The sequence below is a fragment of the Camelus ferus genome, chromosome 3 (assembly GCF_009834535.1).
Source record: "Camelus ferus isolate YT-003-E chromosome 3, BCGSAC_Cfer_1.0, whole genome shotgun sequence".
Lineage (NCBI taxonomy): Eukaryota > Metazoa > Chordata > Mammalia > Artiodactyla > Camelidae > Camelus > Camelus ferus.
Genome location: NC_045698.1, coordinates 96277266 through 96298718, shown reverse-complemented (window position 1 = coordinate 96298718; position 21453 = coordinate 96277266). Strand labels below are relative to the sequence as shown.

Sequence of the window (21453 nt, the reverse complement as noted above, 5' to 3'; positions counted from 1 at the left end):
TCCATTTCTTTCTTAGATTGATTATTGATTAACTTTTTTAGTTGACAGTACTTAACCTTTCTCCCTCATCCTTGATCCCTACCTAAATCTTGGCATTTTCTAGCCTGTGTGACTGGGGAGAAGGGTGAGGGTATCACCTGGGAAGTCAGGGCTCCACTTGGTGAGAAGGCGATGGTAGAAGAGCCCATTGGAAATATTTGGTTGGTAGTTGGAAATTAGGCTCAGGAGCTTTGGAGAGAGGACAGACTTTTGAAGGTCTAGATTTGTGAGTCTGCTGTGGAGAGGAAATAGTTGAAGCTGTGAGGCTGTATGAAGCATCAGAGAGAAGGAATTGAGAGAAAAGAGCAGAAGGCCAAATACAGATCCTCAGTGAAGTGACACTAGCAAAAGAAGAAGGGGGATGGATAAAGAGTAAGGTTGCAGTACCAGGGCGGTGTGGAATCCCAGGACAATTTAAGCTAGGAGGTGGAGTGCCAGCTGAGAGACGAATATAGTAGCTGTGTGGCAAAGGAAGAGCCTTCGTGGGCTGGAGTACTCAGGAAGGCTTGTGGTAGAAATAGGACTTGAAAGGACCTGGAAATATGGGTAGACTGGGTGGATGGAGATCAAGGTAGGGGGGTTCCAGAGTAAAAGGCACAAGAACAAAGGCACAGCAGACAATTCTGATCATTGAGTGTATGTGCAAGGTCAGGGAATGATTGATGTCTGTGAGTGAAGTGTTCTAACCAGGAAGTCTGGGGTGATAAATGCATGTAGAAAGAGTTGAATCAGTTAGCTGATGAACGGAAGTGTTTTTGAGCACCTCTGTGTACCAGGCACCAGATTAGATGCTGGAAATATACCCATGAACGAACTGACCAAGGCCCAGTCCCCTAGAGCCCTTTAGCAAATCAGACAGGTCTTCACAAGCACAGTTTAGATTTTATTCTGTGGGATGCTGCTCTCATGTAGCCCCATAACGGGAGCCGATGGAGAGATATCCCCAGCCTATGGGGGACACAAAAGGGAGTGTATGCAGAGGAAGTCTCGACTGTTGAATAGCTGGGTCTCCAACAACTTCATGAGTGTGTGAGCCTGAACTGTGTACACACAGACCAGGATGAGTGCACTGGCAAGCAGGGAAGTGGTTAGAGTTTCTGAGAAAGTCATTCATTTGGAAAGATTCATCCCCTTTGCAAGGGGAATTCACTTAAAAGTAAAGCCTTTGTTTGGCTTAAGTTGCAGGAGTGAAACTCTGATGATGGAATTACTGGTTTGAATTGGTAGGAAGAAAAGATATTTGGTGGGGAGAGGGCAGTCAAAGCCATCCCTGGCTCTGAAATCACACTTTTCAGGAGCAGCCTCCCTACTCAGAGACCAGCTCTTGCCTACAATGGGATGTAATGGATACTGCTTTACCCTCTGGATATCTGTTTTGACAATTCAGAACTGGAAGTAAGTGTTCTTAGATTTTTAGAGATGAAATCATTCACTCTCAATTCCTAATTAACTATCACCCTGTTTGCCCTGCAAACTCTGCTTTCCCAGAGAAAACAAAAGAGAGAGGAAGAAGAGAAAGGGGCAATAGGCAGGAGGATACAGGCTTAAAATCCTGCTTGAAACTAAGAGGAAAGTCAAAGGAAATAGACAAAGGTTCTTCCTGAGCTTGGGACCAGCAGGGACTGATGCAGATTCCTGAAGATATTTTTTAAAAGCAGTAGATAAGAAAGTGGGTATAGAGGGAACATACCTCAACATAATAAAGGCCATATATGACAAACCCACAGCTAACATCATATTCAGTGGTGAAAAGCTGAAAACATACCCTCTAAGATCAATAACAAGACAGGACTGTCCACTCTCACTGCTTCTATTCAACATAGTTTGAAAGTCCTAGCCACAGCAATCAGAGAAGAAAAACAAATGAAAGAAATCCAAATTGGAAAGGAAGAAGTAAAATGGTCACTGTTTGCAGATGACATGATACTATATATAGAAAATCCTAAAGATGCCACCAGAAAACTACTAGAGCTCATCAGCCCTTATTGTAAAATGCTCTTTGTGTCAGATGATTTTGCCCAGCTGTAGGTGAATGTAAGTGTTCTGAGCACATTTAAGGTAGGTTAGGCTAAGCTATACTGTTTGGTAGGCGAGATGCACTAAATACATTTTTGATTTACAGCATTTTCAACTTATAATGGGTTTATTGGGAAATAACCCCATTGTAAGTTGAGGAAGATCTGTATTATAATTATTAGTTGTCACCTACAAAACAAAGTGAAGATGATTATTCCTAATTATCAGATTGTTTCAAGGAATATGTAAACCAAAAATAAGAAATTTTGTAAGAAAAATAAATGTCTTAAAGCTCTCAGCTGGCACTATATTCATTTTAAGTATAGCCTCTACAGTCATACTGGAATGAAATGTTATCATTTCTATTTAGAACTTAAAAAAAAACTTCAATTATTTTTTAATTCCTTTTTTGGCAGGGAGGTAATTAGGCTTATTTAACTTTCTATTTATTTAATGGAGATATTGAGGACTGAACCCAGGACCTCCTGCATACTAGGCACTGCACTCTACCACTAGAGCTATACCCTCCCCACCTTGTATTTAGAATTTTACTTGGCTATGAAAAGTGATTTCTGTCTCTCAATTTCTATTAACATATGATAGAAAATGTTTTTCTTTGGTGTTGTAAATCTTCTAGGTACATACTGTACTGAAGTGGCTTTTTATGTTAGCTTTACAAGGTCATCTTTTGGCAAGAATTTAAAAACCAATAAATTTGAAATTAGTTCCATTGGACTTTTACAGAATTAGTGGTGGCATAACATGAGAGCTTAGATCCTGAAGCCAGAATGCCTGGATTCACATCTCAGCTCTTAACTTTCTAGTACAGTGCGATGTTCCTACCCCCGTTTTTATCTGTATAATGGGAATGATGTTAATAGTACCTACCTCATAGAGCTGTTACTAAGGTTAAATGAGTTATGTCTAAAGTGCTCGGACCCCTGCTTGGCACAACATAAGCACTGAGTAAGTGTCCTGCTGCAGTGTCAGGTCCTTCAGCCCCAGGATTTTCATTTGTTTTGTTCACTTATATATCCCTAGAACTGCGTATTCTGTATGTGCCTATAACTGTGCCTAGCTCGTATCAGGCATTCAACAAATATTTGTTGAGTGAAGGTATATCTTGGTAATAGGTATTCAATAGTGATTATTCATGAGGTTTTTAAAGGCCATGGTTATTTTAATTCTTTAATTTTTACAGAGGAAAAATTGAGGCCCAGATAGAAGGAATCTTCCTAAAGTTACATGAGCTTTGCTGGCAATAAAATTTAACACGGAATCTTTGTCATAAGGGAAACACACCAGACAGAACCGGTTTCCTCACTTCACTATATTTTTTTTGCCAGTTGCTCCTGTCCCAATATTTATCAGAACCTCTCATGTAGAGGTACACTCAGTTTTTATTTGAATGGATGCCATGGTATCTGAAGGCATAGTGGCCATTGCAGCAGGCAGAATCAGTTTTCTCCCATGGGAACAAAGTGGCTTGCTCTGAGAGAATAAAGATAACTGTGTTCATGCTGTGTTCTTGGCCCCTGTCTGCTCTTCTTTCCTTCCTAAGAAAGCCTGGAACTCAGTGTGTATACCCCAAACTCCCACAGCCACTCCAGAAATTAACACTGCACGGTTTTACAATAAGACAGACCTGGTTTCAAATCCCATTTCTGCTACTTACTACCTGTTGTATTACCTGTTACTACCTGTGACCTTGTTGTGCAAGTTATTTCACTTCCATAGCCTGAGTTTGTGCCTCTATGAAATGGGTATGCCACCATATTCACAGTGGAAGTAAACATTAGCAATAATATGGGGCCTATTGATTGTTCAGCATGATGAAGGCAAATAAGACCCACAGCAAGGCATGTTGTAGTTGCAAGTTGGGTTTTCTGGGAAGAAACTCTGAGATGGAGGGTGTTAGGCAGGACATTGATGAGCATGCTCTCAGATCAACACCTGAGGAATGAAGGGGAAGGAAACAGGACTGGGCAGAGGAAGAAGTTGGGCTGTGGTGCAGAACAGTGAAGACCTCAGTTGACCTCTCACGGGGAGCCCTAGATCTGGGATGGGTCTTCAGAATTGTTGCTAGTTGAGGTGAGGGAGCTGGGCCTTCACCCCGTCCCCAACCATGTTGTCGATTGTTCGGTACAGGCTGGTCCTGGAGGTTTTCTTCCGCCAAGGCATTCTCCAAAGAGGGCTGACAGCTGAGGGTCATGGCAGCATTCCCAGAAGCTGGGGGAGTAAATCCTGCATTCCTGAAGGGGCATCTGGATAGTGCTGCACAGCATCTGTCACTCCCAAACTACAGAAAAGATCCTGAAAGTGCCTGGACAGGAAACACAGGGCACCCACAAAGGGACAGGAATAAGAATGGCATCCCAGAAGTCTCAAAATCACATTAGAAAAGACATTGGATAAATGCTTTCAAACATCCCCTAGAAATCGATTTCTAACCTAGAATTGAATTCTGAGCCAAACTATGTATCAAATTTGAGGATACAATAAAACAATTTCACATATGCAGTTTTACTTTTGACTTCCCAGGCACTGTTTCTTAAGAAGGAATTGAATAAGGGATTCGGGAAGTAGAGAACCTGCCAAGAAGACGGGATGCGCAGTCTGAGTAGAAATGCTGAGCAGCAGCCTGGAGACCACAGAGAAGCCTGGAGTGAGGGCTGGGCCCTGGAGGTAAGCTGTTAATGGTCTAAACCATACTTTATTTATGGCTGTGTCAACAGTTGGTAAATTCATAAAGTAAAATGAAGAAATAATGATTATAAAAGTCAAGACAGAAGTCACCTCTGAAAGGAAGGTAGGGGCTGTGACGGGGAGGAGCTTCTGAGGTGCTGACAATGTTTTGTGTTTTGTTCCGAGTGATGGTTACATAGGTGTTTGCTTTATAATTATTGGTATAAATATAGACACATATACATATATACTTTACATATATGGTTTATGCTATTTCCATGTATATATTATATTTTAAAACAATTTATTTTAAAATATAATAAGAAAATAAATAGTAAGTGTAAAGCCCTCAACACAGTGCCTGGCCTGGAGCACACAGTACATGTCCAGTGTCGGTTGAATATCATTGTCATCATCGTCATCGTCCTGACCCTGCTATCTACTCCTGAATGAGTACTTTCAGTTTTTGGTTTCTATAGAAGAAGGGTGTGAGATGTATTCCGGAGGAGTGTGCAAAAGAGGGGAACATGAATGCTTGGCCAAGAAATAGTTTTATGTCTGCACTGACAAAAAAAATTAAATCCAGAACTTCCTGTTCTGAAACATATTTCTAGCAGAGAGAAAATTAAGATATTTTCTCTTTCCCCTGCTTCTTCTGAAACTGTCAAGTGGGCAGTAGGATGGAAAGAGTTACCTTCTCCTTTCCTGACAGCATCCTCTGATCTGTGGAGGGCAGACATCTTTTGCATCTGAGCAGATACGTGAACCCCAACATTCTTATGGGGCAGATACTTCTTAGGGACACTTTCTCCTTCCTCTTACACTCATCTAATAGGGAGTTAGGCTGATGGAATGGAAAGAGCACTGGTCCAGGAGTCTGGGACCTGGGCTCCAGCTCTGCCTTTAAGCAATGTGCATCTTGGTCAAATCATTTCCCTTCTCAGGCATGGGTTTTCTCATCTGTAAAACCAGAGTTCTGGGGCTAGATCATCCCTGAGTTACCTTCCAGCTCTGTGACTCTAGTATCCTGCAAAGGTAGTAAGAGAGGTAGTAGCATGGCCAACAGGAAAAGCATGTGGGTGTTGAGTCAAGCAAAACTAGGTTTAGATTCCAGTGCCAATACTTACTAGTTATATGAACTTTGTAAATTATTTAACTGTCCTCAGCCTCAATTCCCAGGTCTATAAAATTGGATTAGTACCTGGATGCAGAACTGTTGTGAGGATGAAATAAAATTGTATATTTCTATGGTTCCCAAACTGTGTTGAGGCACCCTAAGGCTCTGCAGTGAATTCACATGAGTACTACCACTGGATATTTCAAAATTTTGAGGGAAACACACTCACATATGTTTGGTACCAGAGGTAGTTAAGAGTTTCAACATTAGATTGTGCTACAGGTCTTGATGCCTTATGTTGTATCTTCACAAAACTGGGTTTTCAGTATGATAAAAAGCAAGTACCATGTGAAGATCAGCATGGAACACCAGATGAGGGTGGCAGTGTTCAAAGTGGTTAAGAAGTTGGTGGTGTGTAATGGGTGCACACATCCCATTAATAAGTAATGGTGGTTATTTAAGAGGAAAATAAAAATAATATTTTTCTTTTAATTTACAAGTATTTTTTTCAAACAACTACTAAGTTGTTAGTATATAAATGCTTCTTGTTTTGACTGAATTATTTAATAAATGGAGCTGTTAGATATATATACTTTTTGGCCTAGGGAATGGTAGAAAACTCATTGAGACAATGTGGGCTCTGTGAAAAAAGAAAGAAAATTTGGGGAAATTATCTGGCATACAGTAGGTGCTCAACAAATGGTAAAAATTATTAAGGAAACTTGCATAAGGGAACACTGAGCTATCTCTTATAGTTTATTGCTGGTAGTGATGGGAGCCAAACTTAAATCAAGAGGAGTTTGACACATCTTTATAATAATGGCACCAGGCATTTAGAAGCACTGAATAAACGTCAGCTTAACAAGTGAAGATGTCACAGATAAAGGCTTTACAGGGCACCTGGGACATGACCACCAAAGTGAATAATCATTTTTTTTCAAGATCCTTTTGTCTGCATAATTTATTCTCAAGGATATCCCCAAGTCAAAATCCGTTCTCTCCAGAAGATTTTGGTTATTTTAGCCCTATTTTAAATGTGGTTAAATTGCTGCTGTAGAATTCCAGTTTGAAGACTTTGCCATAGATTCTAACATGATTGGAACCTGCTGGCTGCAGTCTGAGCTGGGCTCAAAATAGGTCTGACCACAAAGCAGGAGTCTTGAGTATGAGTTATATTGTAGCAAAAGTAAACCAGTCATTGGTTTAGCCTACTCACTAAAAAATAGCTGCTTTAAAGCCCTTAGGAGAACAACAAACCACAACAAATTTGCCCCCTATATGCTGTCGATTTTAAATTTAAATCAATTTAGAGTAAAAGATGTAATTATGTTCTCAAATAGCCTCTGCCTATAATATGGGAATAGAACTACGTTCTCAAATATTCATCTCTCAATATTTGAAATTAGAGTTGTTTTCATGCCTTTTTTGCAAATCATCACTTAGGTGAGGATGAACTTCTATGAGATAGCAACAAGTCTGTTGTAGGAGACGTGCTTTCTTTTCCCTTTAATCACTGAATCCAAACAGTTTCTGAAGCACACATTAAAAAGAAAATAGCTTGTTCTTGGTTCTGTCAAGTATGGGGCTTTGACAGCAGGAAGGCAGGTTTACTGAGAGCTTTATTCATTATAGGATTGAATTCATAAGCTAGAAATTTGTTGCTGATACTTATTTGAAAAAAAAAACACAGGATTTTTGAGGGGGAGCAGTTTTCACTAAAAATGGAGGCTGTACCTATGAGGATAACTTTAAAAATTAAATTGCAAAACAAGTCAGTTTCTTGCCAATATGTCCCAAGGTGTTTTGATTTTTATTATTCTTTTTGGTCTTTGTCCCTCTGAGACTTCCACTGCAGGTTTAGAACAAGACTGATAATTCATTCGCTTTGCCTCATCCTCTCTGACTTTCCCTTATTATTCTGTTGGAGGTGGCTCCTTTTTTTGTCTGAAAGGCATTGGATAATAATTTTTGGGGAGAGGAGATCTAAACCTTCTCATAACCATTATATAACTGTGTATGCTTATGAATAACATTAGGGAAAGGTCTGTTGTTCCCCATCCACCTTGTTTCTTAATTTGAAAATAACGAGCAGCAAGGGAGGAAAGGGTGTGTATTTCTGACAAGGGTTAATTTACTTCGGTGAAAGCCTTGCCCAGAGTAATTTCAGCCAATGGGGGCTCACCCTAATGAGGTAATGCTTTCAACCCACACCTCATTGGTTGCTCTTCTCCTTACTTGGTGTTCTCCCAGAGGCTGGGAAGTGAAGTGGGTTTGTTTTAGGGATAATGGGAGCTTTTCGCTCTGGCTATTCACCTCGCTCCACCAAATCTTTTGGCAGCATGGCACAGGGAGTTGCTGAAAACAGGCGATGCTTACAGAAATGCTTAGAGCCACTGGGGACAATCTCAGGTTTCCCTTCTCAAGCAATTAGATATCCTGCAACTTGAGCCAGCTCTTCTCCCTGGGGCTGCAGGGGTGTCTTCTAGTCTGGCCGTTTACCCCCAACCCTTTGTCAGTGACTAGAATTCTCAGCAATGAGAACACGAGTGAGATAGGCAGATGCTAGACTATGAAGGGCTGAGGGAAAAGCCAGCCAGTCCTGTAACATATATATCCCATAATGCTTGTCATGCACCGACTATGGGGCCAAGCAGCATATCACTTCTTAATGCTCTTTGGCCTGGGAGCAACAGTGCCATCTGTGAGTCAAGCTGATTGCTTCTATAGCTCCCCCACAAAGCTGGAGGGGTGATGATGGGAGGAACTGGGGCATCTTTCCAGCCACCTCACCTCTGTCTATTGCCTTTTATTCTAGGTCCATTCTGGGAAATTGTGTTGACTGCATTACAGTGGCTCCTGTAGATCTTTTAATAAGGAATCGATTATCTGTGTCTCTAAAAGAACTTGGAGAGCTATTGGCTCTGCTTTTATATTGGAATCTGTCTAAACTTCCTAGGAAGGAGGGAGGAAGCAGCTGATTCTAGGCTGTGTGCAAATAGGGAAACTGAGGCTGGGAGGACAAAGTAATTGTGGGTGCAATAGGGATAATAGGTGAGTGCTTATCTAGTCTTTGAGCATAAACTCATGCTCCTTTTCATACAGTTAATTAGACAACAAAGAAGCGAGAGGGTATTCCCAGTTTATCTGAACTCTGAAAATTTTCAGGGCTAACTGGTTAAGTTAGGACATTTGTATACATGTATAGGACCCTACAACCACATGGGGAAAAATTAGTGGGGAGAAACTTCTAAAAGAGAATTGAATCAGAACATATTCTGTGGACTGGGAGAGTTGAGGGTGACAGCCTTCCAAACATAAATGCCGCCCTGTGGAGTGGGTAATCAATATGATTTAAAACATAATTTAGTTGAAAGCATTAGTCCTTTGCCATTCATGGCTGAGCTTCATGGAATGAGATTCTGGGAGTCAAAGGTAAGAAATTTTACTCCATTTTGCTATCGAATCCTGGGAAAGTAGCTGTTTTTCTGCGACCCAGTTTAACAGTCTTAAAATAGGAGTATCAGCCTAAACTCAAGGGATGATTTTTGTGAGTGCAAGGCTCACCCAAAGTGTTTAAAAGGGTGATACAAGATTCCGATAATATTATCTGAAGCATCCTGAAACTAACTCCACCCAGCTCCTTACCCATAGGATAAAGGTCTTTTCCCTATTTCTTTCACCCCTCCCTCTTTCACCCACGGTCCAAACTGTTGGAGACCTGGCCCTCACTAGATTAGATTTATCATGGAAAACAAAGAAAGATCAGAAAGAAAAGGAAGTATAAAATGTAGGAGGCTTCCAGGTTGAATATGCAATTATGTTTACAGGATGAATCAGATGATACATATGAAAGTACTTTGTAACATGTAACATGTTAACAGGATAATGGAAGAGATTATTGCTCCTCAAAAGAACAGGAACTATGGTCTAGTCATTGCTGACCTCCAGGGCCCAGCCCAGTATCTGGCACATAGGCCTTTTTTTTTTTCATAAACTTTTTATTATTGGAAAAGTTTCATTATACAAAAGTATAAAGAATAGTTTAATGCATATTCATGTGCCCAGTATCAAGCTTTTACCAACTCATTACAATGACATTTAATTAATGTTTTGTGAAAGAAGGGATTTTGGAAATTTCTTGAACTTAATTTACCCCATCCTCCTTTTCTTTAGAGGATTATTGTCAATATGAACAATAAAATCAGAAAATCATATTTCCTATAGTATTTCTCATTAGGTTAATCATATCTGAGAAAAATAGAGGTAGAAGTCTTAGGGACACTTTTCATTCATTAATAAAAGGATTATAAAATAAACATTTTGATTTTATAAAGAGCAGAACCTCAAACTATTTTCTACTCCTGCTTGTGATTAATAGTTCATTCAGCCTCAGAGTTTTAAAAAACACTTCAGCACGGCAAGTAGGTGCTGGGAGTTGGCTGAAAACCATACCAGTCCCTAGGGCTGACCTGCAGGGCCATCAGCCCTCTGCCTTGACTGTGATATGGATGGAATGGGGCCAAGGTCTCCATGTTTCTTGGTGTTTCTATTTTATTTATCTTCGACCCTTGTCCTGCTGGCTCTTTATCTTTAAGGACACAGATAGCAGGCAGCTGAGTCTGATACATTTGCCCGAACAAGCCTTTTGGCAGTTTTCATGTTTGTTTTCTGGGAAGACCAGGAAAAAGCCCACCAGTGGTCCGGATTGAGACGAGTGTCCTAGCTGTGAGACTGTGAGTGTCTGGGTGAGTTGCTTCCCTTTGGGGTTTACATATTTTAGTAAAATAAGGCTTTTTGGTATAGTGGTATGGTGGAGAAAGTGGAGCCTTTAGAGTAAAAGAGGCCAGTAAAAAAGGGTTTGAATTTCATCTCCATGTTTTTCATATTTCTCATCTGTAAAATGGTTGTTTCAAGAAAAAAATCATTTTAAACCACCTAGTGCAGTGACTGGCACACAGCCAAGTGCTCAATATATAGGAGCTACTATTATGATCAAAATGAGGAAGTTGCAAGCAGAAAAATAGGCAATGGATATGGATAACTAATTCACTGAAAAAAAAAAAAAAAAAAAAAAAAAACCACTGGCCAGGAAGCATATACTCAACCTCAGTTGTGCCACTGTTTTTGCTCATCAAACTGGCAAAAAATATATATACACATAATATCTATTGGTGAAAGTTGAAGCAAATAGGCATTTTTCTATACTGTTTACAAAGCCTCTTCACAGGTAGTTTTGGTAGTGTCTATCAAATTTGAAATACATTACTCTTTTTTTAATTGAAGTATAGTCAGTTTACAATGTAGTGTTAATTTCTGGTGTACAGCATACATTCAGTTATACATACACACACACACGCGCATATATTCCTTTTCATATTCTTTTTCATTATAGGCTACTGAATATAGTTCCCTGTGCTATACAGTAGGACCTTGTTTTTCTATTAAATGCGTTATTCTGTAACTTGGCAATTTTGTTTCTAGGAATCTTCTGTACACAAATATACACATAAGTATACACTTATTGTACTGTTATTAATAAAGAAAACTGGAAATAGCTTAAATTTACTAATATGAAAAGATTAATATGGAATATTATGTGTAAATACTATATGTAAAAATATAGAACATTGTAGTATGATCCCATTTATGTTAAGAAAAGTAATTGTGTGAGTGTGTGCATTTAATAAATGTATAAAAAGAGTTGTGGGAGGGTATACTTCACAAAGTTTACTTTTAGAGAGTGGAATAAGATTAGGGCATACAGAGAAAATTTTGCTCTTTATTCTTTATTCTTCTAAATTTTTTTAATTTTCCCAATGATTATATATTATTTTTGTATTTGAAAAAAACAGTTTAAAAAAAGGGTTGTGCTGTGAATTAGATCATCCTTCAGTCCCTTTGTGAGGACTTGGTTTGATCCAACTTTATAGTTGGCTGAGGCCAAGCATTTCTTGGGTCTGGAAGTGTGGGAAGAGCTTCCATTTAATAAGCAAAACTTTCTCTTTATGATTTGGGGCTTGGATTGGTGGACCCCAATGACCCCTTCTGAAGATGGCAGGACTGCTTGGAAGCTAGGAGAGATGTTTCAGTCTTCTGTCCTACCGAAAAGAAAAAAAAAAAGGTCTTGAGCTTCTTTGGAAGAGTCAAGATCTCAGAGCTGCAGCATCTCAGAATCCAAGACTCCTGGGCTGGCAAAGAACTTTCCGAGTTCATCTGTCTCTCTGCTTCCTCTCAGGTCAGGTCCGATGAAATCGGACATGCCAGATCCCTTATAATGAAATTACTCTTCAGGTTTTAGGGAAATTTCTTGGACTACAGGTGCCCACCAACTTCTAGTGGTTTGCACATTTAGTTCTTACCACTATGTATAAATCCTGGATGAGAAAACAGACAAAACCTCTTATTTAAGATAGGGATAGGGGCTGAAAGATGAGGAATCCTGTTTTCCTGCACATGAGTAACTTGCCCTAACTCTGAAAAGAGCTACAAGAGGTTAAGAAAAGCATCATTCTAATATCCTTCAGAACTCTTTGATTTTAGATTGAACACAGAGGAGGAATGGCACTGAAGTGCTGGCAAAGGTCTGTGTTGGGTACAGTGGTACTGCATTTCATCACATGGCTAAATATTTTAACATTTAAAAAACTGTGCACAACATCTATGTAAAATATAGTATATAATATAAAAATACATAATATATAAATACAGAAACAACTTGAAGAATGATTATGAAAAACAAACCCCATGTACACTCCACCCAGTGTGAGAAGTAGAGTATTACAAAGCTTTGGAAGGTCCTTGGTAGGGCTCCCAGCACTGTTGCAAACTGAGCACTGCACAAAGGTCCTTGCCTAGCAGAGGGAGATTTCCTCCTGGAGGGTGAGACCTTTTCCTTGGGTACAAAAGCTGTGTCTGCTGCTAGGCTGTGGGCTCACTGGGCTGTCATTTTCTAATTCATCTGCCTAGGGAATTATCCTTTTTCTCATTCCCAAAGAGGCCACTTACAGGCTTTTTATCTGTAGTTCACTCATTTTTCACTGCTGTATATATTTCATTGTATGGTCCATTATTCTGTAGCTGGAATTTTGTGTTGGCTATTACAATCAATGCACTGTTAACATTTTTGCACATGTATTCTGATACCTTTGTGCACATAGTTATTGAGGGCATATACTCAGAAGTCAAACTGCTTGGGCAGAGTTTTTTGGTCTTCAACTTTAGTGCATAATACCAAATTATTTTCCTACTATCATGAATGAGAGATTGTATTGCTCCACATCCTTGCTAACACTTAGTATTTCCAGACTTATTAATTTCAGCCATTCTTATGGGTGTATTGTGGTGGATGTATAGTCGTATTTCATTTTAGTTTGCTTTCCCCAGTTATTAATATGGTTGTATATTATTTGTACATTTATTGGCCATTTGGATTTCCTCATATGTGCAGAACCTATAAAAAAGGTTTCTTTTGGTGCAACTTTATACTGGATTATGTTTTGAAAATTGTTTATTTAATTTCTGGGAGTTATTTATATAATGTGGATAATAGTCCTTTTTGGGTTGAATGCTTTCTAACAAACTTTGCCACCTCTTTGGCTTGAGTTTTTACTCTTTTTATGGTGTCAAATATGATGCAGATGAATTGATCAATTCCTTATGGTGAGAGAGTTTGTGTTTTAAGAGTCATGAAGACATTCTACTACATTATCTTTTTTGAAACTTGCTTCAAAGTATTTTATTGTGAAATATTCATATAGAGGAATGCACAAAACAAAGAATATACACAGCTCAATAACAATTTATTACAAACATCCGTGCAACTACTACTCATGTCAAAAAAATAGAACTTTGTTTAGTACCCAGACACCTTGCTCCTCCTCCCCAAAGGAACAACTACCATGACTTCTATGTTAATCACTTTTGTGCCTTTTTTAAAAAAATAGTTTTTCTACCTCAACATGTATGCTTAAACACGATGGTTTAGTTTTGCTTTTTTTTTTTGAAAAACACTTACATTTAGATTTAATCTAAAAAAACAGGGAGCTAATTTTTATTTAAAATTTTTTGAAATACAAAATATTCATGGAGAAGCATGAAAATCATAAGAAGACAGCTAGATGAATAGTTTCTAAGTGACTATACGCATGCAATCACGTCCTAGGCTAAGATGGAGAATGTTTCCTTATGACTCCTCTCTCAATCAATGACTCTTTCTTTCTCCCAAAGTCTTCCCTCCTTAACTACAATCCTGAACTCTAAAATTGTAGTTTAGTTTTCCCTGCTTTTGAAATATGGAATCCTACAGTATGTGTTTGTGTCTAGCTTCTTTCATTTAAATTATTTTTGTGGCATTCATCATGTTGTTGCTTGTAGCTGTGGTTTGTTCATTTTCATTGTAGTATAGTATATAGTATAAATATACCAAAATTCACTTATCATTCATTAGTCTATCATTGATAGCTACCTGAGTTTCCATTTTTTGCCATTATGAAAAATGCAGATATGCACATTTTTTTGTACATGTCTTTCAATGCCTATGTGCACACATTTCATTGGATATGAGTGACACTGATGAAGTTTAAAGTATGTTTATATTAAAGTAGTCTCTCTCTCTTTATATATATCTGTGTGTGTTGTGTATATATATGTGTGTAGGTATATATATTATATACATATATTTTAAATCTTTTTTGAAAAGTTTAACCTTTCTGTGTTCTTATGTTTTAAGTATGTTTGCAGTAAACAGAATTTTGCTGCATTTAAAAAATTTAGTTAGACATTTTCTGCCTTTTAAATGAGTAGTTAATATATTTACACTGATTGTTATTCAAATATTTTCTGCCAATTTTTTAAACTATTCATCCTGCTTTTAAAATTTCTTATCCATTTTTTGGGATTAAGTTTCCCCTATTTAATTTTATCCCCTCTAATACACTAGAAGTTATACACACTGTTACTGTGTACTTACTTTAGATATTATATAGAAATTTTGACATGCATATTTAATTCAACAACATATTTAGCCTCCTCTAAACAACACAAAGCCTTATAATATTTTAACTCCATTCACAGTCTCCCAACATATGTAAAATCATCCAGTAATATTTGAATTTAGACAATATTGCTATTATTTTGGACAGCCAATGTTTATTTAGATTTATAGAATGTTTACAGTTTTCTTTGGTCATCTATACTTCTTGCATTTTGGAGCTTCCTTCTAGGATTACTTTCTTTTTTTCCTATGTATATCCTTTGGCATGCCCTTTTATGAACATCTATTGATAGTAAGTTCTTTTTTTATTTGTTTTTAATTTTATTTTTTATTGATGTGTAGTTGATTTATAATGTTAGTTTCAGGTGTACAGCAAAGTGATCCAGTTATACATATATATACATACATATTTTTTCATATTCTTTTCCATTATAGCTTATACGAGAAATTGAATATAGCTTCCTGTGCTATACAGTAGTATGCCCTTGTGTTTTTTTAATCTATTTTATATATAATAATGTGTGTATGTTAATCCCAAACTCCCAATTTATTCCTCCTCTCCCCTCCCCTTTGGTAACCGCAGTTTGTTTTCTATGTCTGTGAGTCTATTTCTGTTTTATAAATAAGTTTATTTGTATCATCTTTTTAGATTCCACATATAAATGATATCATATGGTATTTGTCTTTCTCTGTCTTATTTCACTTAATATGATAATCTATAGGTCCATCCATGTTGCTGCAAATGGCATTATTTCATTCTTTTTTATGGCTGAGTAATATTCGTGTGTGTGTGTGTGTGTGTGTGTGTTTGTGTGTCTGTGTTTGTGTGTCTGTGTGTCTGTGTGTATATATACATACACCCCACATCTTCTTTATCCATTCATTTGTCATGGACATTTAGGTTGTTTTCATGTCTTGCCTATAGTCAATAGTGCTGCTATGGACATTGGGGTGTGCATATCTTTTTGAATTACAGTTTTCTCCAGATGTATGTCCAGGAGTGGGATTGCTGGATCATATGGTAAGTCTTCTTTTAGTTTTTTAAGGAACCTCCATACTGTCCTCTCTAGTGGCTGCACCAAGTAAATTCTTTTTTAAAATGTGAATTGTATATAATTTTTCAGTTCTTATATTGTTTATCTGAAAATATTTTCATTTTGCTGTCTTCCTTAAAATGTCATTTCACTGGATTTGGAGTTGACGGCAATTTTCTCTTAACATTTTGAAGATACATTACAATGTCTTCTGACTTCTCTTGTTGCTGTTGAAAAGTCAGCTGCCAGCCAATTTGTCATTTCTTTGAAGATTAATCTATCTTTTCTTGCTGCCTAATTTTAAGATCACCTTTTACTCTGATGTCATGAACTTTCACTGTGAGCTGACCAAGTATGAATTTCATTGTAGTTTTTCAGTGTGGCAATTTTTGGTCTTCCCGAATTTAGGATATTTACCATCTATTCTGAAAAATGTGCAGCTATTATTTCTTTGAATACTGCCTTCCTTCATATTACTATCTCCTTCTATAATTTTAATTAGACATTTGTTGACTCTTCTTACCCTATCCTCCATGTATCTCGACCTCTCATATATTTTATTTCTTTGTCTCTCTGTGTTACGTCTTGAAAACTCTTCAGGTGATCTTTCAGTTAACCAATTCTCCCTCTAGATTTCAAATTGATGGTTAATCGGTCCTTTGAGTTTCTACTTCTCAATTATTGTATTCTTTATTTCTGTAAGTTCTTTTTCAAATCTGCTTCATCAATTTTGATAGTTTCTTATACCTTTATTATCTTTATTTCCTTTAATTCCTTTAAAAATACTAAACACGCCAAAGGAGAAACACTGTTTCTCTACTCATAACACTTCTGACACCAAATATGTGGGTTTTCCACATCAAACAATTCTCTACTCCTGTATGAACACCAATTGAGTGTCCTACAATTTTAGTTGATTCTGATACTAACAACCAGGAGATAGTACAGACCCTACAGGCTAAAGGCTGAGTCCAATAGGACTGCCCCAGCCTCTTCAGGTACCAATAACAAGTAATAGGTCCCTGAGTTACCCATACTTTTGTCTGAATTGGGTACAGATCAGGGGTTCCCATGACCCTCTTCTCAGGTTCTATAATTTTCTAATAATGGCTCACAGAACCGAGGGAAACACTTTACTTTCTATTTCTTTATTATAAAGGATATTATAAAGGATGCAAATGAACAGCCAGATGAGGTACACAGGGTGAGGTTCAGAAGGGTCCTGAACTTAAGAGCTTTTGTTCCTTAGGAGTTTGGGGTGTACCACTGTTCCAGCTCATTGACGCATTCACCAACCCAGAAGTTCATCAAAACTTGATGTTCAAGAGTTTTTACAGAGTGTAACTTCTAGCTCCCCTCCCTTCACAGGAAGTCAGGTGTGGGGCTGAAATTTGCAACCTTTTAAACATTTAGTCTTTCTGGCATCAGCCCCATCCTGAGGCTATAAGGACCCCGCCCTATATCACATCATTAGCATAAACTCACGGGTGATGGAAAAGGATGCAGTTATGAATAAGAAAATATACTTCTCTTATCCTTATCACTCAGGAGATTACAAGGGTTTTGGGAGCTCTGTGCCAGGAACTGTGGACAAAGACCAAATACATATTTCTTATTATATCACAATATAACACATATATTTTCTTTGCATATGGTATCTGATAACTAGTATACTTGCAGTCATTGCAGGTATTATTTTGAAGTTCATTATTTCCTTGTATTTTTAGTAATATTTTATTATAAGGTCATATTTCTTGGAATCTTACCTGTAGGATTTTAAAAGAGGATTCATTTATGCTTGTACAAGGTGCCTGGGGCATGAAAGTGATCATCTTTATAGTTTTCAGCTCAAGATTTTCTGGGTCACACAGGTAGTGTGAAATTGTGGCCCCCTACAATATGCCTACAAACTTGTTTAGGAATTCTCAGAAGGGAGTTTTCTTTTTTTCTTTTCACTACTCCATCCACAGTTAAGGTGGAGAGAGTCAGGTATCCTTACCCTTTCCTTCCATAAGCCAGGTTTTTTTTTCTTAATCTCTTATTAAGGATGTAGCCCTTCAGTTTTGGGGAGGTTGCCAATATGATATTTGGGTAAGACGACAGGGGCTCAGAAAAGAAGGACCTTATTCAACCTCAGTGAGGTCACAGAAGTTGCCTAGGTAAAGTGACACTTAAACAGATACATCTGTTACCTATTAAGTCTGGATTTATAAAGAAATGTGCATAATTAATCTTAAAACATAAGACTAAGAGACTCTATTTTATTTCCATTAAAAATAATTTTGCCTAAGAAGTAATTAATTACATAACTTTTGAAATGAAATGTCAATGACACTTAAATTTAGGACACTTAAACTGAACAAAGTCTTCTTGAACAATGAATGGGAGCCTGCCATGCGAAGGGCATAACTACACTGTGTTCACCACAAGGCAAGAATTATGTCCAGTGTGTCCACAACACTTAGCATAGTACCTGGCACATGCTAGGTGCTCAATTAATATTTTTAAGTATATAATGAGTAAGCAGCATCAAAGTATTCAAGTGGAGGAAAACACTACATATAAAGCAAATAAGAAACAAATAACAAAACTTTATTAAAAATAACAAATTTGGCTTTACTAAGGGCCATTTCTTCTTCAACTAGTGTTTTTACAATATTTTTGGCAGGATACTTATTTGGGATACAGTGTACTCTAACAGGGATGATGAGACACATGAATAGTAACTATAACACATCTCCCCTGTGTACACAGTTTAGTTTCTCTCTCACTCTACAGTCCTAAAGTAAGGGTATGAGGCTTCAGGCTTCAGAGCGCCTCTGCTGATGAGCTCGGTGATTGGGAAAACAGTAAATGCTTCTGCAAATCATTATACCCTTGTCTTAAGCAGAGAAGAGCAGTCAAGTGTAAACGTTCGGCAAAAATATAGTTGTAGTTTGACTACAATCTGCAATCTGCAAATATCTGGGCTGTCAGTTTGCCACTGAAGGTGTGGTCCTAATGAAAGGAGTCTGAGAAGGAGCCTGCCTGGTCAAATGGTAGGAAGGTCCCAGAGCATAAGGTCTCTGAGAAGAGGTAGTGCATGCCAAATGGTAAAGACTTTCTTCCCTGGATTTCTGGCTTAAGGGGCAGCAGAAAGCCCATGGTTTTGTGAAGGCCATAATCTCACAGAATCTCTAATTTTTTCTTTCTCTTACATGGATATAGGGAGAGGGAAGAGGAGAAGGGATATTAATTCTTTTTTTTAAACCATAAAAGTTCTGACTGTGGAAAAAATATCTTGTTGACTATAGGAATTTAATCAAGAAACCAAAACAACTTAGTCTTATAGCTGATGATCTCGCTGGCTTATATTATTGCCATACACTGAATTTTGAGTTATCAGGCCAAAAATGTGGACTTGGCAAAGATGAGGGTTACTGTCAATTGTTCTAGCTCCCCAAACTGGATGGCACCAGTGGCTGTGTGAGTGAATGTAGAAGCTGAAATCAACATCATGTTAACTTTGGTTCTATTCTGAAAACATTTTATTCCAGAGATATAGAAGATGAAGATTTTTCAGGGCAGAGATCATGATTATATCCCTCAATACACTGCCTGGCCCATAATAGTTGCTCAAGAAATATGTGCTGAATAAAAAAATGCACAAAGGTTACTTTGGGTTGCTAAGATCAGAACAGTATTTGCCATTATTTTGGATGTTGGCGTGGGATTCGTACACCCTGGAACAGTTTCTTCTCTTTGCAGCTAGTAATACTTTTTTTTGTCGTTGTTTATGAAGAACAAGCATTCTTCACACTGGCACAGTGGTCCTAGGGACAGAGGCACAAACAGATTTCCATTGCATTCCTCAGAAGACCCAGCAATACCACTCTCTAATGGTGAGTGCTTCTTTATCAGAGGATTTAAATTTGCAGGTGGTGGAGGGTGTCTTAGTCCTTTCTTTTTTCCCAGTAGAGATGAGTACTTCAAGGAAGAAAAAATCAGCCAAGTTTGATTGAATTTGATACATTTTACTGTTCTGTAGGAGTCAGGGTAGATACAACGTCATTTCCCTGTGCAGTAGTTTTCCCCCTACACAAAACTGCATATATTTTCTGATTCTTATCTACATGTATGTCTCATTCTGTAAGTGGACAGTGTAAGTATGCTTCTAATTAGGGAAGAGGTGTGCTTGTATTTATTGTAATTCACAAGGTACAGAAGATGTTAAAAAAACAGTATGAAGAGTTTGGGGGTTCTTGGTGGTTCTTGGTTTTCACTTGAAAATAGACAAGTATTTGGCAACTTCTGTCAAGAAAAATTTCCACGGGGGCCTCATCCCTATCAGTAAAAGCCCACATATGGCAGCAAAACATTTCCAGACACTTCTTTAGGTCTCTGAAAGCAGTATAGGAGAGAGGAGTAAAAAAATTGTGGTATACAGCTTATAAAACACTCTCATGCATACCAATTCATTTCAGTATTATTTTTCCTATTTTACCACTGGGGAGTCTAAGGTACATTTAGGTTAAGAACCTTGACCAGAGTCACATGGCTAGTAAGTGAAAGGGCTGGAACTCAAACGCAGGTTTTCTTATTACAAGTACAATATTCTTATTCCAAGTCCAACATTCCTAAGTATTGAATGTTGGGTCTGTTTTACTTTTTAAGAAATAGTTGGTTGAGGATTGATCAGATAGGACTTTTTGGCTCTCATTGGCTATTGTGGCTCCCGTTTCTTATGAACATTGTATTTAAAAAGATTATAGTAGACTTGACTGAACAAAAGTTAATCTATATGCTGGTACTCAGCCTTGGTCAGAGATGAGATGAGTAAGGGTGAGGAAAACACCTGAATAATGAACATTTCCTTACTGATGGCAGAAGACTGATGGCTCAACATCCTGCTACATCTGAAAGAGCTGAATTCAATCACACTAATCTACGGTAGGGATTGCAGGGGGAGCAGGAAAGAAGTCTACTCGCATTCTCTTTGAATAAGAAAGATCAGTTGTAAAGTGACTACAGAGACAGAGAGCTATTCCTTGACGTCAAGTTTAATCCCAAGGACACTGGTGACTCCGGGGAAGCCCACATGCTGAAGCCTTCCCTAGCATCTAGGATGTGGTCTGGGGTTGTAGCAAATATATGTTCCTTTTATAGTGATTTGACCTATGATTTTAGTTCTGAGAGGCATAAAGTCTCTGCTCAGATGAGGTGGGTAAAATGTTTGTTTTCCTGGGCTATGAAAGTCTTCTTGCAAAGGAATAACTAAAAAATATCACCTCAAGTAATAATTTTCCTGGTAGGCCACCTCCAGAAGAAGGGAAATGCTATTTAGGACATTAGTTATATACCAATTAAATTGTGACATCTACATCTACAGGTAAAGCATTTGTAGAAAGAATGAAGAAAAAGTGATGTAATTGTAAGGTATTCTCTTAGTGACTGCCAAATGTAGAAAATTCTGTTTGTTACAAGATGTTAAATCAAAAGTTACATTATCAGCCAGATAATTCTTTGTTCTGGGGAGGGCTGTCCTGTGCACTGCAGGATGTTTAGCAGCATCCTTGACCTCTGCTCACTGG

The 21453-nt window shown here is 37.9% G+C and overlaps 2 protein-coding genes across 2 annotated transcripts in view; one reads left to right on the top strand and one right to left on the bottom strand.

The window, feature by feature from the left end:
- Positions 1 to 21453, bottom strand: part of WNT8A (Wnt family member 8A) — a 44389-nt gene that overhangs the window by 18640 nt on the left and 4296 nt on the right. The window lies entirely within an intron of this gene.
- FAM13B (family with sequence similarity 13 member B) overlaps positions 19677 to 21453 on the top strand; it is a 100923-nt gene continuing 99146 nt past the window's right edge. Inside the window, exon 1 of the mRNA XM_014555550.2 lies at positions 19677 to 19764. The gene's annotated coding sequence lies outside the window, so the exon portion shown is untranslated. The remainder of the gene's footprint in view (positions 19765 to 21453) is intronic.